Source organism: Neophocaena asiaeorientalis, unplaced genomic scaffold (genome assembly GCF_003031525.2).
Source record: "Neophocaena asiaeorientalis asiaeorientalis breed wild unplaced genomic scaffold, Neophocaena_asiaeorientalis_V1.1 scaffold83, whole genome shotgun sequence".
NCBI classification, from domain to species: domain Eukaryota; kingdom Metazoa; phylum Chordata; class Mammalia; order Artiodactyla; family Phocoenidae; genus Neophocaena; species Neophocaena asiaeorientalis.
Genome location: NW_020172867.1, coordinates 359,210 through 366,433, shown reverse-complemented (window position 1 = coordinate 366,433; position 7,224 = coordinate 359,210). Strand labels below are relative to the sequence as shown.

General features: G+C 43.4%; 1 protein-coding gene and 2 non-coding genes across 3 annotated transcripts in view; 1 reads left to right on the top strand and 2 right to left on the bottom strand.

Moving 5' to 3' along the window:
• Positions 1-5,060, bottom strand: part of AKAP6 (A-kinase anchoring protein 6) — a 569,716-nt gene extending 564,656 nt beyond the window's left edge. Inside the window, exon 1 of the mRNA XM_024742005.1 lies at positions 4,919-5,060. The gene's annotated coding sequence lies outside the window, so the exon portion shown is untranslated. The remainder of the gene's footprint in view (positions 1-4,918) is intronic.
• A 407-nt stretch (positions 5,061-5,467) lies between these two features.
• Positions 5,468-5,574, top strand: LOC112397743 (U6 spliceosomal RNA). Its single transcript, XR_003002868.1, has one exon. It is a non-coding gene; the product is annotated as a U6 spliceosomal RNA (small nuclear RNA).
• Positions 5,575-6,592: 1,018 nt separating this feature from the next.
• LOC112397742 (U6 spliceosomal RNA) lies at positions 6,593-6,699 on the bottom strand. Its single transcript, XR_003002867.1, has one exon. It is a non-coding gene; the product is annotated as a U6 spliceosomal RNA (small nuclear RNA).
• Between the last annotated feature and the right edge of the window lie 525 nt (positions 6,700-7,224).

Genomic DNA, 7,224 nt, shown 5'->3' with positions numbered 1-7,224 from the left:
GCCAGGGCTCACAGGCCCAGCCACTCCGCGGCATGTGGGATCTTCCCAGACCAGGGTACGAACCCGTGTCCCCTGCATCGGCAGGTGGACTCTCAACCACTTCGCCACCAGGGAAGCCCTAACTTAATTTTTAAACAGTACTTTTGCTTTATAAGTAATATCCATAAAATATTAGGTTTGATGTGCTAATTGTTTATTTCCAATACACATTTAAAAACAAAACTATTAAAATGAAAAAACACCCTCTGCATTAAAATAAACTATTAAACTTTTAAAAAACAACTCTGCCTATGTACCCACGAAAATCGCCTCAAAGTACATCAGTGACTTAGCTCCTCCACTTTGTGAAATACTTTCTTAAGCCTTTGCTACCCTCCCCAGGCCTTCTACCCAAACCTAGCCCTTCATCCTCAGCAGGCTCCCTCACCTCCTAGATTCTTAAAAAGAGAATCCATCAGACTTGAAATCCATCAAGCATCTCCCTGTGTATTCCCAGTCCATACACACCCCTGAAAGCACACCTGCATCTGCTCTCATCCTTGTTTCTTCCTGCTCTGCTCTCAGAAGAGGAGCCTGACCTTCTTTCTGTTAAAGAATGTCTGAAGCCCATCCTGATGCACTGCCTCAAGGATCTTACCATTAAAAAAGTCTAGTTTGCCAAGGATTTACCTAAATTATGTGAACTTGAATTCTTTAAATGATTCTGAGCTGATTTCTTTTAAAATAGTTTTTAAATCTGGCACATTTTAAATCTCAGAAATTCAACTTCCTTATTTTCTGAGAATTACAGGAATATTATATTTAAATAAGCACTTATTTATCTCATAAGTCAATCAGAACAGGACTTCTTTAATTTAGGAAATTTTATAATCTAATAATACCATCTGGATTCAGGAAAGCGTTACACATCCATACAATGAGACGTAAAGACCTTTTGGAATTACAGACATATAGACATACAGACACAGAGTTTGTGATTTCAATTTTAAAATTTCAGTCATGAGTCAATAGTAAACACAGAAGCACAAAAAATTTACTGGTTCAGATATCAAAGAGCTGTTCTCCTTCTTGGTGGAATACAACATTCTTAACTTATTGGAGCCCAAATAAATGAATAAGCAAACAAACAAGACTAACAAACTAGTTTCTCTGTTGTCTCTCACCCAACAGAGAAAAGATCTCTACAAATCATTAATCCATTCACATGTTCTGGTCAGAACATAACACCAAATTCCTAATCGTTGCTACCAAGAGTGGGCAATGACATTGCTGTAAGCACAACAAAGACAAACCACAAAATTAATAGAGAACAATATTAAAACTAGAAAAACAGAGCAAAGTAAAGTTGTCATTTTGAGAGCCAAAAAAAAGATGTGTCTGGGCATTAAGCAACCCATGAGCTGCATTCCTCTGGTCAGAACTATACCTAGTTTTGTTAGGTGAATCCATTGGGCAACTCAGTAGAAGACCTCCAAACTGTTAAAAGACATTTGGGGAAAAAAAAAGGTAAAAATCATGCCTCTCATACAGATATAAAATGAAAATGTGTTAAAGATTGTATTGAATGTATTAATCAATGAAGAAACAAGGTAGACATTGTAACCAGCTCAAAGGAGAAATCAAAAACCACAAACTTATATAGAGTAAAGGAATATTGAAATGAATCTGCAAATGGAAGCAAAACAAGCTTCTTCCACAGTGGTAGAGAGAAGTCAACTGAACCTCTACTGGTAAGGATAGATTTTGCATGTCTATAAACAAGAATTATTTTGTATTGCTATCAGTTATCTACAATTTACAGAGTTTTAAGATAGTTTCCATAGATTTGGAATCAGATAACCCTAATGAGATAACCCTGGGAGATTGTCTAGATTCTAGATAATGCAGCTGTCCACCTGGGCACAAATTTTTCCCATACAAGAGACACCTCTCCCATGAAAACAGAAGAAACAGGGATGTATGTGAATATAAGTAAATCTGTAATAAGGACAAGAAATTAAGGAAGCTCATCTCTGATAAGTCTCTTGTGCATGCTTTCCCCTCTTCCCCCTTCCCACTCCCCCCATAAAACAAAACATGAGATTTATCTGCTACTACAAATTAAAGGAGCTGGTTGCTATGAAAGGGTTCCATGCACAAAAATACCTCACACCAGCCTTACCACAGTGACTTTCTCATTTCAGTAAAAGTAGCCTTTAAGCCACAGATAGGTCATCTGGGAGATATGCTGTATCATCCTTTGCCTTGGCACTGGCCAATCCTCTGGGAATCTATCTCTCGGCAAGTTTGGGAAACCCTGCTCTATCACCTTTTAGTTTATGGAGTTAGCCAGAAAAGCCCTGAAAAGATGAAACCCAGGACTAGTAAGTTCTGAAAGGTCCTTGGAGTTCTTTCTAGGTGGGATATTTAGGAGGTGTCCTGGGGAGTCAATGGGTGCAACATGAGGGAAGGAGGAATGGCCATAAAAGGGAAGGAATAGCAAAGGAAGGGGGCTAGTGGGGAACTCCAATGAGCTTCTTCAGTAGAAAGACTCAGAGAAATGGAGAACAATTAAATCAGAACCTTCAGGGGAGGGCTCTGGCACTTATATTTTAAAAAGCTCTCATGGTGATTACAAACTGCAGCCCAGGGTGCTAACCTCTGTTCCCCAGCTGAAGTTCACCAATTTCACACCAGGTAAAGCTGGTCACTGATACTGTGGTTCTAAGTGACTCATCTGTTCCCTGTTCAAGAGGATGTGAGCATTTTGGTTGAGCTTCCTCTTCTTTTTAATTAGAGCAAAATTCCTAAAGAGGAAATGACTTGTGGGTTTTGCCTGTTTCAACTGAGTCACATCACTGAATGTTCCCTTTCGGTGAATAAAAAGAAAAAGAATAAGGTAGATTTTCCACTTATCAGTGTGTGCTATCCTGTTGTTGCAGTAAAATGAGCAGGACTCAGAAATGTGGCTGTAAAATGACAGGCTTGAAGTCTTTATTCTTTTCTAAGCTATTGCAAAAAGTATGACCTAGTAATACTGCAAAGTAGAAAGAGAAGTGAATTTGGCCTCAGAAGATGGTAGGACCAGTGCCAGTACTGCCCAGGGAAATCACCACACACTTACCTCAGCCTCAGTTTCCTTCTCTCAGAAATGAGATTTTCCATCTCTTTGGATCTATAATGCCACTGATTGTAAGAGGCACCACAGTTTTACATACCACTAAGAAAACATAGATGATTGTTTTATTCCACTGCTAATGTAAATAGTTAGAATTATTATGATGACAGCATTTATGGTAACAGACTCCAAATGTTCCAGTATATAAAAATAAAACGCTTTTTTTGTTAAAAAATCGGATAAGTTGAGAAAAATCCTTTAAATCAACCTTTTCTAAAGTCTGTTTATTAAAAAATGCCTAGTGAGACTCCTCATGTGAGATCTTAAGATGCAAAAGATTATCTAACTAAAAAGCCACCTTCCTCAGAACATTCCTATATGACTTCCAAAAGATGTGTTTAAAGATCGCTATCTCCCCGTAAAAAAGCAATTGGAGACTTACACATACTTAACCGGTGATAAGAACAAGAATTGTTTTCTTCAAAATCTAAATATGGGATCTTAAATATTTTGTAGCTTGGCAGAAGCCAATAGGGTTTCAATGCTGCAAATGTGTAGTGTGAAAACATGAGGGTGATTACAAAGGCATAAGGTGAACTGGGTAAATATGCTCAGTTAGTGAGGTATTCGATGTAGCTGGGAGGAGGGACAGGATAGAGAAAGAAGAAATAGGAGGAGAAGAGTAGGAGAACACAAGAGTTTTGGGGGGAAAAAAAAGACAACTGTGTAACAGAAAGGAGAGAACAGAGTAAAGAAATCTAAGATGTTAATTTGAACACCTCCAGCAACTGTCCTCCTAGGTGAGGCCTTCAATAAATGTATAGCCTGACAGAAAACATTCAGAAAATATCCAGAAAAGAAACAGCCTGCCTTCAAATAGTGATATGGGTGGGTGGGGCTATTTTTCTTATCCAATTGATTCTACACAAGAAAAGTGTAGCTAAAGAAAAGGAGACTGTGTGAGGGAGGTGGTGTCTGGAGACCCGTTGCTGGCTCCATAAGAGCCTCTTAGCAGTGAGGAGACAGAAACTGGGCTCCAATCCAGCCTAAGCAAGAAAGGCAATTTGTTAGCTCATGTAACCAAATCACGGAAAGGACTGAACGACCAATGACACTCTTCCTTCATTTCTTTTCCTGGTCTTTTCCTCTCAATTTCTTCCTTGGGGTACAGAAGCTGGACATCAAGGGCCTTGGGTTTACATCCTTATAGCTCATGAGCCAAGGGTTAAAAACAAACCAACAAACAGACCGCCAGACCCTCTACCTGGGCAACGTTCATCAGCGTATTCTAAAATCATTAAGTGAAAGATGTATGAGAAACTTGATAATGGAGGGATCAGGCTACTGACCTCACCTGAACCCACTGGTGCAGCCGGACATTACCTGCCTTATGTTGAGATGCAATAGGAAGGATACGCCCTACCAATGGGCCTCTAAAGCTTAAGAAATAAATTAAACCAGGACCTAATTATGGCTTTAGATCTAACTACAAACTTTCAAGAAACATGGAGGATAGAGAAACAAGTTAAACGCCATCGTCAGTAATACATAAGCCAAATGAAAGAAATGTGACGTTTCATGGTGCAAGTATCCGGTTTCCCCAACAAATCAAGAGCGTGAAGAGAAATGGCGGTGGGGGGAGGGCGGGAGTGGAGAGGGGGCTTTAGGAGATTAATAGAAACCTAAGAGGCATAGCAACCAAACACCATGTGGGATCACTGAACCTCGTTTGGATCCTTACGACAAACCACCAATAAAAGGCATCTTCAAAACAAGGAAATTGGAACGTAGAGTGAATATTAGGTGACATTAAGGAATTACCTTAACTCTTCGAGGTGTGATAATGGCTGGGTGTTTACTTTTTTTTTTTTTTTTCCAAGTACTCATCAAAGGAACTTTAAGTGGGAAACGACGTGCTCTGAAGTGCTGCACCAACCCAGGCGGCTCACTCCGCACCACAGCAGCCTCACGCACCGCGAGGGTCCCGCTCGTTCGCCGCGTCCTTGAGGGCGCCGCGCGCAGGGCACGCCGCCGCGCGCAGGGCAGGCCTCCGCGCTCGCCACTCCCGGCATGCTCCGCGGGCCGAGCGCCCCGGCGAGAGGACCCAACGCCCCGGACTTGGGACCCGCGACGGAGCCACTTACCCAAGGTGCCCCGGGCCCTCATTTGCATGTCGCTCCGAAAGATGAACCCGACAGATCGTCGCAGTCTAGCGACTACAGCACCAAATGTGCGAGCCTCATGAGTGGGGCTCGACATCAAATTTCCTAAACGTTCGGCGATCGCCAGGAAGACTCTCAGTTCAGTCACCGTAACTGTGAGAGTCGAGAGTCACCATGCTTTATATACGCTGTGGGTAAGAGTTATGTTGTGCTCGCTTCGGCAGCACATATACTAAAATTGGAACGATACAGAGAAGATTAGCATGGCCCCTGCGCAAGGATGACACGCAAATTCGTGAAGCGTTCCATATTTTGTGCCCTTTCCCACCGTCCCGACCCCTGTGCTGATTAACACAAAAAACGGGTTTTGAGAGGCAGCTCTGGAAGACCGCTCTGAGGCCTCCTGCATGGTGGCTCTGCCACCGGATACTTTTTCCTCCCAGGGTCGATTCTATCTCGATGGCCGCCCGACCTGTCTCATTTCTATTATTAAACTGCCTAGATAATCTTGCTGTCCGCAGTCGAATGCTTGTTACTATTGGTTAAAATCTGCTTTTGGTTTGGGCAATTAACTTTTTCTCTTAAATTTCCCATCACAGAATCCACCCGATTTAGGTAAAGCGGCATTTTGAGTGATAAAATGATCAGATAAAAATGACTTCTTAGGAAAGCAGATCAGAATGGGCTTGCTGCTTCTAGCCAGTTTTCAACTGGTGCTGGAGCTCTAGGATCCACAGGCACCGGCCAATATTGATCTCATCCGGTATAACCACTCCCTGCTAACAGTCCCTGCTTTTGTGTAGCTCAGTCTGAGAGCGTACGAACTCCGGTCTAAAACGACAAACGAATGTCACAAAGTAGGCCCAAGATTTGTGCACTGCTGTTGCTTACTTCCTTTAGCAAGGATTCATTAACTTCGCAATAATTCAGTGATTTAATAATTTAGAAATGATTTGGTATGGACTCATCGAGCGATTCATGTGTCAGTCTATAGTGAATAAGAGCTGGGCCTCTGGAGTTTGTGTTGTTAAGGGAGACAGACCATAAGTAAGGCGATTTCAGAACTTTCAAGTTCTATGAAGGAAATGCAAGTTGACATTTTCTCATTTCCAAGATACGTAGAAACGACATATTTACACGTAAATTCCCAGGTGTACAACTCGGCGTCATTCACATTTCATACATTGCCTTACACAAATATTTTCATAGTGAAAAATCACTACAGTGAAAATCACTTAATTTCAGCATTAAGTGCCAGACGTTGTGCTTCTGGCCCATAGCTTTTCCTTTACGAGCTGATGAACAAAGGGTGTCCAGATGGTGGGGAAGGGCACAAAATATGGAACGCTTCACGAATTTGCGTGTCATCCTTGCGCAGGGGCCATGCTAATCTTCTCTGTATCGTTCCAATTTTAGTATATGTGCTGCCGAAGCGAGCACAATGTAGGCTTACGCCTACAGCCTATATAAGGCACGGGAGTTTCTTGCTTCCTACGCTTACGGTGACTGAAATGCGCATATTCCCAGCCACCGCCGAACGTTTAGGGAAATCTGATGTCTCGCAACCACTGAGCAGGCTCGCACATTTGGTGCTATGACAGCTAAACCGCGAGGCCTGTTGGGTTCACCTTTCCGAGGGACATGCAAATGAGCGCCCGGGGCACCTTGGGTAAGAAGCCCCGTCGCGGGCCCCAGGTCCCGGGCTGTGGGCCCTCCCGCGGAGGCGCTCGGCTCGCGGAGCATGCCGGGAGTGGCGAGCGCGGCGCTCTCGAAGACCCGGCCGGCGAGCTGGACACGCGCTCTCTGAGGCGGCCGCGATGCGGAGTGGGCCACCAGGCTGGCGCGATTGAGGCGGCCCTGGCGGCCTGCCTGGAACAAGCGGCGCCTCTCCCAAATCTCTCTAAGGTTTGCGAATCGGTTGTCTTGCTGGGCCACCAACCAGGACGCTGGGTCACTAGGGTTCTG